This window comes from Miscanthus floridulus, chromosome 1, assembly GCF_019320115.1.
Source record: "Miscanthus floridulus cultivar M001 chromosome 1, ASM1932011v1, whole genome shotgun sequence".
NCBI lineage: Eukaryota > Viridiplantae > Streptophyta > Magnoliopsida > Poales > Poaceae > Miscanthus > Miscanthus floridulus.
The window spans coordinates 101,830,637-101,843,928 of NC_089580.1; the positions used below are offsets into that span (position 1 = coordinate 101,830,637).

The 13,292-nt window shown below is 42.0% G+C and overlaps 1 non-coding gene across 1 annotated transcript; it reads right to left on the bottom strand.

The window, feature by feature from the left end:
• Window positions 1-2,707: 2,707 nt before the first annotated feature.
• On the bottom strand, window positions 2,708-2,815 carry LOC136511447 (small nucleolar RNA R71). Its single transcript, XR_010772711.1, has one exon. It is a non-coding gene; the product is annotated as a small nucleolar RNA R71 (small nucleolar RNA).
• Window positions 2,816-13,292: the final 10,477 nt, after the last annotated feature.

Here is a 13,292-nt window from a genome sequence, read left to right on the forward strand (position 1 = left end):
ACCATGTGAGGTTGAATCCTCATAACTCGATCCTGGTAGGGCCTCACGCCCACGCTAAAGCAAGGAAAGGAAGGTATCCGCGCAACTCAAAGACAAATGAAGAAAGATGCGATGTTGCCAAGCCTATCCTACATACACATAGGTCATGAAATGGGGTCACGCCGAGCCAAACTCCATGGGTCGATCCCTAGGTGGGGCTACACGGCTATGACATTTGAGCGATCAGACTAACGGCAGTCATGGCAAGATGGTGGCACACAAAAGAAACAAAATCGAGGAACACAAGCCGATAAAAACACCTTTACTTAAAAATTTCTGAGGACCCCGGATGCGCCCTAGGGTTCTTAGACATCACCATGGAGAATCTCTTCCACATCCACGATAGCAGTGGCAAAATCATTGACCAGCTCCACTTGCTCTCTTGGCTGGACATGCTCTAGGAACCCAAGCGCCATCCAAAGGAGGTTCACCCCAGTCCGCAGCTGCATGGCGGCAAGGGCGACACCGACCCCTTGCCAAATTCCAACCACCACCGCCCCGCTCGTGGTCCTCTACTATGATGAACCCCTAGAGGTGAGTCGCCTCCTCTTTGTGGTGAGAAGCCACCAACTGCTCCTCTAGCGCTGACGATGAGACAACATAAAGGTCAGAAGCTATGGTTGTTGATGGTTGTTGACGGTTGTTACCATCCATCACAAACCATCAACTTAACTTGAATGAATGGATGAAAAGGATGACCAACATAGACTTAGGGGTTTAAATTGACAATTTCCACAAGTTTTAGTTAATCTATATTTTCAGCAGGGCTTATCTAGAAAACCACCAAGGAGGATCAAATTGTCAAATAAAATCACGCTTATCCACAGCGAAATCAAGTCCAGAAGGTTCTAGAAGACTTGAGAGGACTCCTCACCGAAGTGGGGGCGAAGCCACTGCTAGGTGGGGCCAGTCGGCCACACCTAGAAGCTACTCAGCCCATAGGGGACCCACTTGTCAGCCTCCTTCATATGTTAGTTTTGCACCACCTTCTAGGATGCATCTACGCCATGCTTTAGGTTGGTTTGATCCAAGGGCTCACATTGGATGCTCTGGGATATATAACGAGCCCCTACCCTCCTCTAGGACATGCTGCCATAAGTCAAGTTTAGACCAATTAGATTTTTCAAAGAGAAGAGAATAGAGCTCCAATTCTTCAAGCTTCTAGTATAGGCTAGCTAGCGAGGTTCAAGTAGAGTTTGGGCTATCGCTTAGGATTCCGAATCTACCGTCTGGAGACTAGTATAGCCATTATATCTCTTTATTTATGACTTTGTGCTACTTTAATATTATGTTGATATTTATTATGTTCCTAGTTTGCTTTAGTAATATGCTTGATATAGTTATGATTGATGATGAATATATGCATATGTTCACAAAGCTCTTAGCTTAGTACTTGAGTGAGTTAACTGGTCGACATTATGTAAGCATGGTGCTTAGATATTGTTTGCCAGTGGATGCATTCTGTAGTGTAGGTCATGTGGTAGATCTTGGATGTGACACTCTCGTTGAGTCCTTTGTAGTCCACTCCCCATTTGAAGAGCACATAGAACATGATTGCGAAGGAAGACAAGCTCTGTTCTTAATCTTCCTTAGTAATGTTCCTTATGCATAGATCCAAAGTTAGTGATACTATAGATGAGAGTGTATATACTTGGGTGTACAAAAGACTTAGTAGATAAGTAATGACTTAGGAATCTTTTGCTCTTAATGAATCTCCTGCTTAGCCTTACTACATTTTATGAGTATCTATTTCTATCTCTGGAACACCATTATTACCTTACACTTATCCTTTATTTATCACTTGACTTACCCCTGCCATAGCATGAGAGTGGTTTTATCATAAGTATACATATTTGTCAATATATTTATGCCAACAAAACCCCATAGCTCCTGCATGTGGATAAAATATACATAACGATAATTAGTATACTCCCGGGTGAAATGCTATAATGGTATATTATCTGTGCGCTTGCGGATACCTTATATATAGTTTACAAGTGTTCTCATAATTACCAACAACACATTTCTGGCATTATGCTAGGGGTGACAACTTAGTTAAGAGTGATGCTAAGAAATGTGAACAAGCATTTCTAGAGCCGTTGCTGGGAAGGGGCACATGGCTAAGAGAATTGACCAAATAAATACTTATTGATAAAAATCATAACCACTATTTTTGCAGGTTTACCCTTGTTTGTCTTTGTTCATATCTTATATAGGGTATTGCAAGATTCGTTGTGATTCAACAATTTCTATCAATTAGAATAAACCAAATTAAGAGGAAGCTCAACACCAGTTTATGAAGCTATGGCTAACAAGACCCTATGTGAGTTCTCTGCTCTAAGCACTGAGAACATTCGCACTGGACCAACACTCAAAACCGATAATCTTGAGTTCAAGTTCAAGCCAAGCCTCATCAACATGGTGCAAGCTACCCCATTCAGTGGAAAGGCACATGAAGATGCTAGTGCTCATCTTCAGAATTTCCTAGAGATAAGTAGCACGGTCATCATCAAGGACGTTGCTCAATACATCGTACTACTCTACCTCTTTCCATTCTCACTTATGGGAAGAGCGAAGCAGTGGTTCTACACCAACAAAGATCACATCAATGCATGGGCAAAGTGTTCAAAGGCCTTCCTAGAAAAGTTTTCCCTATAGGCAAGACCAATGCCTTAAGAGGAATGATTTCAAACTTCCAACAGCAGAAAGGAGAGACCATTCCAGAAGTATGTGACCATTTTCAAGAATATGTTTTAGATTGCCCTCATCATGGATTGGAAGAGTGGTTGCTCATGCAAAGTTTCTACCATGGATTAACATAGAAAGCCCATGAACAACTTGATGCCACTACCGAAGGATCATTTATGTCACTTACTCTTAGAAAAGCTAAAACTCTTATGGAAAAGATATCCTCTAATCAAGGCTAGTCATCATGCAATATTCAATCATGCAATAAGAGTGAATAAGTACCAGAAGAGGTGTGTGCACTGTCAACCAAGATGGGTGCACTATTGAATTGGCTTGAACAGTGAGCCAATTACAAGAAAGATCCTCATGCCATTCAAGATGAATTCAATGCTCAAAACTTATGTGGGGAATATTTGGAGGTTGAATTTCCTAAATATTAAGAAGATGCAAACATTGTCATTAATAACTTGGCTCCACAACAATAGAGACAAGGATGGAATCAACAACAATGGTCAACTTTAAGAGAATAAATCTTAGAACAAGCTAGGATTAATGAGAGTATTTCTAAAAAGCTTGCTTCTAATGACATGGTCCTAGAAAACATAACACAAAAATGGATAATGTTTCTTCTGCCATATAAGACCAACCTAGCTATAATAAAAAGATAGAATCTCAGTGAGCCTAGTTGGCCGCTGCTCTGCCTTTTGCCACTAACCTTGAGAAGGTCAATGCCATAACCACAAGAGGTGACAAATCTACTCATGATCCGCCATATCCGACAAGGACAAGTAAGACACCAGTGGTAGTGTAGGAAGAGGAGAAGGAGAACAACAAAGAAGTTGAGCAGCAAGCACAAGAAATGATGCAAGATTTTCATGACATGACCCTCCTACCGTTTCCACGCAGAAATCAAAAAGCCAAAATGGATGAGCAGTTTGGTAAGTTTGTAGAGGTAATTTAGAAGTTATATATCAATATTCCGTTGCTAGATGCCATACAGGTGCCTACCTATAGGAAGTATCTCAGAGACATCCTTAATAACAAAAGACCACTGCCCTCTACTGAGGTAATCAAGTTAACGGAGGAGTGTAGTGCGGCCATCCTAAACTCTTCACCAGTCAAGAAGAAGGATCTAAGATGCCCCACTATCGATTGTTCGATCAGGAGCCAGAACTTTGAGAATGCGTTATGCGATCTTGGAGCAAGTGTTAGTGTCATGCCCAAGAAGGTTTTTGACAAGCTCAACTATTCAACACTCACACAAGCATCAATGTGCTTACAACTAGCCGACCAATTAGTCCGCTACCCTACAGGAATCGCTGAGAATATTTTGGTAAAAATATGAAACTTTTTTGTTCCTATAGATTTTGTGGTACTTGACATGTAGGAGGACATGAAGACACCAATCATTCTTGGGACACCCTCCCTGAGCACTACAAATGTGCACATTGATGTCAGAGCCGGAGAGATCAAATTCCATATTAATGGAAAGGAAGAGCGGTTCACTTTCAAGCCAAGACCGGAACAATGCTCCAATTTGGAGTGTCTTGAGAAGCAAGTATCAAGGTCTTCATCTCTAGGACCAAAGGATACACTTGAAGAATGAACTCGAACAGAGAAGTCTGGTTCGGTGGACTCAAAATTCTGAACCCTCATCGGGAGCTAACTCGGTAGTTATCCATATTTACTTTTCGCATTATATTTTACTTTAGCATATTTACTTCTTAAAACTTTTATTAGAAAAATGAAATAAACAATTCTCATCATGGCATACTAAAAATTCAAGCCCCATGAAAATAATTTTTACAAAGCATAAAAACCCCATAAGAAATATTTACTATGGAGGCATAAAAATAAAAAAATACCATCATTCATCTTCTCATATTTCATAGTTTCACAAAAGTAATTTTGCATTGCATTTTTATATATGTATACGGTAGAAATACGGGAGACACATGGGGCCCACTCAACCACCACCCATCACTTCCATCACCTCCATCTCCACTCAACCTCCATTATCACCTCCATTTCCACTCTCCTTCTCTCTGCTCCATCCAGAATCCATACCCAGTGAAAGGAGCACTCCATTTACTTTACTACGAAGCAAAGATCCACCAAGAAAATGGAGAGGCCATTTAGCCACCTTGTGGGGCCAGCCAGCCCCACCACTAGGCCGGCCGACCTGCTGCTTCCCCCTCTATAAATCCCACTCCTTCCTTGATGCTCTTGGCCTCCAACACAACACAAGGCAACCATCTAAGTTTAAAATTCTAGAAGCAAAAGTCATAGTTGAATTTCCTTTGGTAGAAGTAGTGTTGGAAAAAGAAAGAGTGAGAGGAAGTTTGAATGTGAAAATAGTGTTAAAATCTTGAGAAAGAGAGGAAGAGGTGCTGCTAAAATTTAAGCAAGAAAAATAGAATTTAAGAGTGGTAGTGTTGTCCAAATCAAGAGAGGAAATAAAAAAGAATTAGGGTGGAAGACATACCAAAATCTTGACCAGATTATTCACAAGGCAATCTCGGATGACTGACTTTTGGAACAGCTAACCACTAACATTTTTATTTTCCTAATCCCATTCCATGAGTAGTGTTGTTTTTGTCCATTTTGCAAGAAAATGAGCAAGATCACCGGCATGCTCAAGAGGGCAATATTGTTCTGTTCAACGAGAAGTTCTTCGTCCTGAGCAAGCACCGACATGGAGGTTGATCCTCTGTCTCCCACTATTGGAGCACTGTCCCAATCAGCCCCATGGAGACGAACATTCTTCTACAAGAAAAGCAGCTCAAACTCTGGGATGATAGGGAGAAGAACATCTACAAGAAGCTAAAGGACTAGGATTTTGTCCTCACCCCTACCTTCGATCCAGCCCTACTTCAATCAATAGGTATGGACTCTAAATTTGAACTCATTTTCAAGGCCGTAGGATGGGAGGATGCATGGGAAATAGATGAGTCAGGGTGCAAGCTTTTGACTATTGATTTTTATGCACTTTACAAACCACCGACTCAGAAGTCTCATTTAGGTTCTATGGGAAAGAATTTTGTTTTCCCTAGAAGAACTTTAGTGAGCTTCTAGGATTCCCTACTTAGTGCATAATGGATGTAGACTAAGCTATACAATATTTTGAGAGAATGAAGTTTTGGACAGAGATATCTAAAGAAATTGTTTGCTATCACCCTTACACCAATGACATTCACCACCCTACTTTGCGGTTCATGCACAAATGGCTAGGATTTTCTCTTTTTCCTAAAAATGATTTCCGCACAGTTAGGAATGATGAACTAAAGTTATTATATGCCATGGTTAAAAGAAAGAAGGTTTCACCTATAAAATTCATGATGGCGCAATGGATAGAAATTCCTAGACTAAAGGGAGATGTTGGGTGCACTTCTTTGGTCACCCACATAGCTAGAAATTTGGGTTTACTAGCAAATGCTTCTATTACATACATTGACAGTCCCTGATGGATTATTGATTATGGCTATTTTAATCAAGCACACATGTTAAAAAAGGGCAAGGATGGGAAAATAGTCATGATGTATATGGACTACATAAATGAATTTCTATTTCCAGACCAAAACCTCGGTTTGTATGTGGTAGATTTGTTTGTCTTTGATTTGTAGAAAATAGAGCAAGCACCTCGCAGGAGTGCCTCTACAAGGATCACTCATAACCCATAGCCTTGGTACCATGGAGACGACCCCATTCTAGAAGGCCCTGCCTTCACTGGCTACATAGGATTTGATCAAGCAGGACCTTCCTAGGTGCACCATCCTATGCATGCTGGTTGGGACCAGTCGAGATCTTCCTATATGCTCCAACCCAACCAAGCTAGGTAGGAGTAGCCTTCTCTGCATCATTCAGAGAGTTCCTAGCAATAGGGCCCAAGTGGGCAATGGCAGGATGGCAATTTTGACTACTACCAGCAGTAGTCTTACGAGGAGGTCTCTAGTGGCCATCAGGGAGGATGCATGTCCTTCTCTGCCTGTGGCTACCATGACCATCCCACAGGTTATCATGAGCAGCAGATGGAGTATGCTCATTTCCACACTAGGCTCACCACCAACAAGGAGAACCAATAGGAGCTCCGAAGCACTCTTCACCAACATTCCTAGTGGCAAGAAGAAGTAGGACAACGCCTCGTTGCCATCCATCAAAAGGGGAATGACAACTGGAACTACTTGTTTGGCCATCTCCACATTGACCACTCGCCTCGCTAAAGGACCATAGCAACACCTAGCTTGGGGGAGTGTTGATGCAAAAGTGGATCTACAAACATAAAGGGCTAATACCCGAATCGATATCCAAAGCGTGCCAGTCGATTTGACCTGTTAATCGACAAGGATGAAGATATGAGCACTTTGGTCCTAACAACAGCGATACGCCCAGAAGTCACGGCCAAGAGGTACTCACGTGGAACTCGAGTATCGTCGAAGGTCGCACTGAAGCTATGCAACTCGCCGAATCAATGAGAACTCGTAAAAAAGAAAAAAAAATATGCAAATTGATGAAGTCGCCGAAAAGTAAGTAGATGCAAATAGGAGTAAAAATTGGTTTTGATATTGATTCCTTTTTTATTACATTGCCCCTCACTCTATATTTATACCCTAATCTAAAGAGACATAACCAAACACAACTAGGACACCAAGTCCATATCTAAGGAAACACGTGACTCTTACATGAATCATACTCTAACAAATATAGAAAAGGAAATCAACTCCTATCTATTTCCCTGTCCGCCTCAATTACGATGGAAATCTCACCGACCTCCTTTCCATCGGCATACTTCCTGTTTCATCGGCAGTAGTCTTTAAGCCTTCCTTCATCGGCATCGACAATAACATCTCCAACCTTATCGGCAACGCCCGAGTCTAAATCAACCTTTCCATCGATCACCACCATTCATCGGCAACCATCTTTACAAGCTAATTTTCATCGGCTGTCAATGTATACTATAACTTTTCTCCTGCCAATTAGCCCACTCTGATCATTTTGACATGTGCAAAAAATGGTATCAACACATGCCCCCCAATTTCGGAGTATAAAACCATTAATGCTCTGAAATTTACTCCAGATAACGTTTGCCTTCGCCCAATTACCGTAACTCATCCTTCAAGCCAAAACTTGATCTGTTATCAAATCTAATCAAATCTAATCCTGATTCACGCACCTCAGTAAATATCGCACAATTGCCAAGCACTCTTGCCTTAATTATGGTTAAGATACCGAAACAATAATCCATCGGCAAGATCCTAACATAATAATGCCGCCACTTTCAGAATTAAAATATCCTGTACCGATATCTCTTCCAAGTCATGATTACTTGCCATCAAATCATCTGTACAATCCCTTGATTATCGTGTGAACATTTACCATATCCATCTGAACCACCTCGACCTACATGCGCGCGGTATAGAGATAAGTCCAAAATACCCCTACTCCAAGTGGCTTATAAATAGATTTCTCTGGAACGCTCGTCTTCTACCCTCAGACTCCAATCTTTGACATTCTCTCTTTCCGGTGGCGACTCCGACGAACAACTACGCGACCTCAACCAACAAGAACTTTTCTCCAGCATCAACCTCGAGTCTCCGGCTCGTGCCCCCATCTACCTCAAGATAATGGCAATCAACTTTGATGTCCCTGCGGTTCGTTCCACTTCCGTTACCTTTTACCTCAATTCCTCTGGTCTTTGCGAGTTCATACAGTTGGTAATTTTTTCTTTTCTTTTGTTCTTCGGATCCTCTAAACTTAGGAACTGCGCAACAAATTAGTTATTCCAACCGATCAACCACATGTCTAATGCCTAGGACCAATGGGCAACCCAGATCCAACTGATCTGATTAATGTAGAGGTTAATAGAATCCCCTTTAGAGCCCAAAATTTCTCTCTGAATTTATGGAAAGATACATTCCGATCTTGGCCCAAAACCACCAAAGGGTGGAAAGATTGGTACTTGAGGGTCAATAGGTCGATGCAAGTACACTAGGCAGAATAGAAGCTAGACCAATGCATTAGGCTATCTATTGCCGATATGCAAAAGAACGAGTCAATGATGATTGCAGCTGCTTACTTCTGGTCAGACACAACAAACACTTTTATGTTTGGACATGGCCCAGCTACTCCCACACTTGCCGATGTCTACATGCTCACTGGCTTGGATATTTCAACTGCCGATGAAGGCTCCATCTATGGCAGAAAATCTGAATATAGGGTGAATACCTGCAACATCGGCGGTTGGACGGGATACATTCAAGAATGCCAGAAGACCGGGACAGTTAATCAGAGGGAACATGCCACATTCTTGAATATGTGGTTAGAAAAATTTATCTTCTGTGGTCAATTAGTAGGACCAACCAACGCCTTCCTCCCCGCAGCTGAACTCTTGGCCAATGGTGTAAGGTTCCCTCTTGGCCGATACCTTCTGAGCTCCACTTATCATCTTCTTCAATAAGTGTCTCAGAAACTTTTGCTTGGCGAACCCATCGGCAACTTAGGAGGCCCGTGGTGGTTTATCAACATGTCGTTGAATGCCCATATGCACAAACGTTTGCAATGGGACTTCTTTGCCCAACAATTCCCATGAGAAATTGCTGAAGACCATGTGCTTGGGGACGAGGAATCGGCAACACGCTCACCCCTCAATTTTGGTGAAGCCATAATTGTCCTTCCTGGAACAGAGGCCAATGAAGACCAGATCGACAGATTCTTCCAAAGCTTCTACAATGGTCTTTCTCGTGATCATAGGGCCTAGGTACCTTATATTGTTGAAGAAAATAGATTCCCCCTTCTTTTCAACTTTGTCGATGACACTCTGAATCAGGATAATGAACTCATGATGGCCATCATTTCTCCTAGGGCAATTCCAGTAAACACATTCGGTAGCGGGAAAAACACCAACATCATGTATGAATTTTACAACCCATTGGCAGTATCCCGTCAATTGGCTTTTGGGCAACTGCCAATCAAACTTTGTTTTGCCGATGTGATCAAACCCAGAGAAACAATCACCTGCGGAACAGATTGGAGTAGGGTAGTGCGACTCTCCCCCGATGCCGATACTACAGATGTCGATATATCTGTCTGGACGTCAGTATCTTTCATCACCAAATCATATAAGCAATGGTGGCGAGAGTGGAGGGAACAACTGTTTGCAACATCTGCTCACACATATTGGCACATGATCAACCCTGAATATGCCATTCCCAATGACGTAGTAAGTTTCTTTTAACTCCCTTCTGCTTTTTCCTTTCATATATCGGTAACTAACTTTCTCATGACAGGTTAACAACCTAGCACCATCTATGAGCAAAAGTGGAAAACCCTTCGATCTTCAGCCTGTTTCCCCGATATCACCGATCGGCTACAACGCCCCCACCTTAGCTGCTTTGACTCACCAGAAGACCCGTGCCAAGACCATCACCTCCAAGTCCAAATTGGCTACAGCTAGGGCCACTCCATTGGCTACTGCTACAACCCTGATCAAGGCATTCAAGGTAACAACCCTGTTTATTTCTACTCATGCCGATCACAAACTGTATTAACATTAATCATCAGGGTGTAAGAGCCGCTGCTGGATCATCATTGGCAAATCCTCCAATATCAAGCACCACTACTTCTGAAAAACCTTTAGAGGTATTCCTTTGATTTTACATTTTATCTGTTAAATATCATACCTTACACTTGTTTTGCAGCAACAAATGGGTACATCGGCAAGCGTACCAGATGTCCAAGCTCCACAACCAACAAGTGCCGATGCCCCCTAGCCAACTGTTGCTGAGGCTCAAGCAAAGCGCAAAGCCTTAACAGATGCCAAGGCACAGCCAAAACAACAGAAGTTCATGCCGATCCCCATATCTGCCCCAATGTCTACAATTCGGCCAGAATCAGTCGATGCAACTGAGCAAGCAGTTAATCCTCCTGTATAGGACATACCATCGGTCATCATACCCTTGGAGCCAACCACCGATGAGGCCACAGAGGATATCCCATCGGCAAGCTCAGCCAATCCTCCACATGGCATACTCCAGGCTGCTTCCTCCAGCCAAGTACAGGAAATTGCCTTGAAACAGGTAAGCCGATTGACCTAGTCGATTTATAATATTCATACTTATCCTTAACTGACCTCTCTTTCTTTTCCTCAGGAACAAGACTCCCCAAACAGCCTATTTTCCTTTGCCATTGACGTTTCTGATGATGATGGAGAGGAAACAAGTTATTCCCTTGCACTGGGAACAATATCGGTAGAAATTAAGTCCAAGTTGGAAGCTCTCCTAAACTTGTTACAACAGGATACTGCCCAACTGGTAGATGATTTGGACCCCGCAAAGGCAATTTTCAAAACAATTCGTGGCCATGTCCCTGCCGATGTTGAAGTACTCTTCCCAGCAGCCCATTTAGAAAGCCGCCAACTGCAATATCAACGGGCTGCTCAACGCATTGCCGATAGAGCAGCTCAGGCTCAACTCAAAGAAGAGATGCTACAACTGAAACAAATTGCCGATGAGAAGCACAAGGGCATCGGCAACTTGCAGACTTCGGGCGCTGAACTTAAGCAGAAAATCTTAGATTTATCGGCAAAGAAGATGGCTCTATTGGCTGAATTGAAAGAAGTCAAGGCAGCCTTAACTCATGCTCAACAAGAAGAAAGCCAACTACCCAATGCCATCAAGGCCCTTCAGCAAGAAAGAGACATCCAGGCTCGCAAAGCCTTGGCCATGAAGAAAAAACTCAAGCCTGTGGAGGGTGTTGCTGATGAAGACATCAAAGAAATGAAGGAAGCCGACCAGATTCGCCTGTGTGCGATATTGGCTATCCAATCCCTGTTAAACTTGTAAATCTTGTCTATTGCATTGGCACTTTATGAGACATTGACATCCTTGTATAATTCTAGCCGATAGGACTGTTATCGGCACTTATACTTTTATGCATCCATCCAGATACTAGGTTAATATTTCTTTAAATATTTTCCATTTAATGCTCTGGGAAACATGACCCCTTTGAGGGTTTCTAGAATATATGCGTTACCAGGAACAGACTGATTTATCCGATATGGACCTTCCCAATTAGGAGACCACTTTCCAAACTTTGAACTTTTAGTCCCAATCGGTAAAATCAATTTCCAGACTAGATCTCCATCGTTAAACTCCTTTACCTTCACCTTCTTGTCATATCATCTGGCTACTCTTTTCTTATTTTCTTCGATGCTAACTAAAGCCCTTAACCGATGACCCGCCACATCTTCCAACTCATCCTTCATAAGAGTATCATAATCATCGGCTGTCAGCTGATTTTGAGAACGTATTCGCCTAGAGCCAATTTTAATTTCCCAAGGTAATACTGCATCATGTCCATATACTAACTGATAAGGCATCACTTTGGTTGCACCATGACATGACATCCGATATGACCACAAGGCTTCATTTAATACTGTATGCCACCTCTTAGGATTTTCTTTAATTTTGCGCTTAATGAGTTTGATGATCCCTTTGTTAGAAGCCTCAGCCTGACCATTAGCTTGAGCATAATATGGAGAAGAATTTAAAACTTTAATTCCCATACCTACAGCAAACTCATCAAATTCTCTCGATGTAAACATAGTACCCTGATCGGTAGTGATAGTTTGAGGAATACCAAATCGGTAAACAATATGCTCTTTCACAAAATCGATCATATTAGCCGATGTCACATTTTTTAAAGGAATTGCCTCAACCCATTTTGTGAAATAATCGGTAGCAACCAGAATAAATTTATGTCCTTTGCTCGATGGCGGATAAATCTGACCGATGAGATCGATAGCCCATCCCCGGAACAGCCAAGGTTTAATTATAGGGTTCATAGCCGATGCAGGCGCTCTTTGAACATTACCAAACTTTTGACACCCCTGACATCCTTTAAAATACTTAAAACAATCTTCAAGAATAGTCGGCCAATAGTATCCATTCCTTCTGATCATCCACTTCATCTTGAAAGCCGATTGATGCGCTCCACACACTCCTTCATGAATTTCACCCATCAAGTTTTTCGATTCATCACTGCTAACATATCTGAGTAAAACTCCATCTATAGTTTGATAATATAATTCATCATCGAGGAGCACATACTTGGTAGCTTGGAACCTTATACGTCTTTCAACCTTTTTATATGGATCCTTTAAATAATTGACAATCTCCTTTCTCCAGTCATCGGTATCGACCACCGATGTTAGCACTTCCTAAATAGGCTGATACCCTAAAGCGTGCTGAGCTAGTCGATTAGCCTCTTCATTATGCAGTCGAGAAATATGTTCAAGACAAAAATCTCTAAACCCTTTCAACAATTGCAAACATCTTTCATAATACGAAATTAAAACTTCACTTCGGCATTCATAAATCCCAGCCAATTGATTTATAACTAGCATAGAATCACCAAAGATTTCAACAGCATCGGCTTGTATCTCCTTCAACAATTCTAACCCTTTCATCAAGGCTTGGTATTCAGCCTGATTATTTGTCAACGTAGCAACAATTGGCAATGAAAACTCATACTTCCTTCCTTGAGGTGAAATCAACACAATGCCGATACCT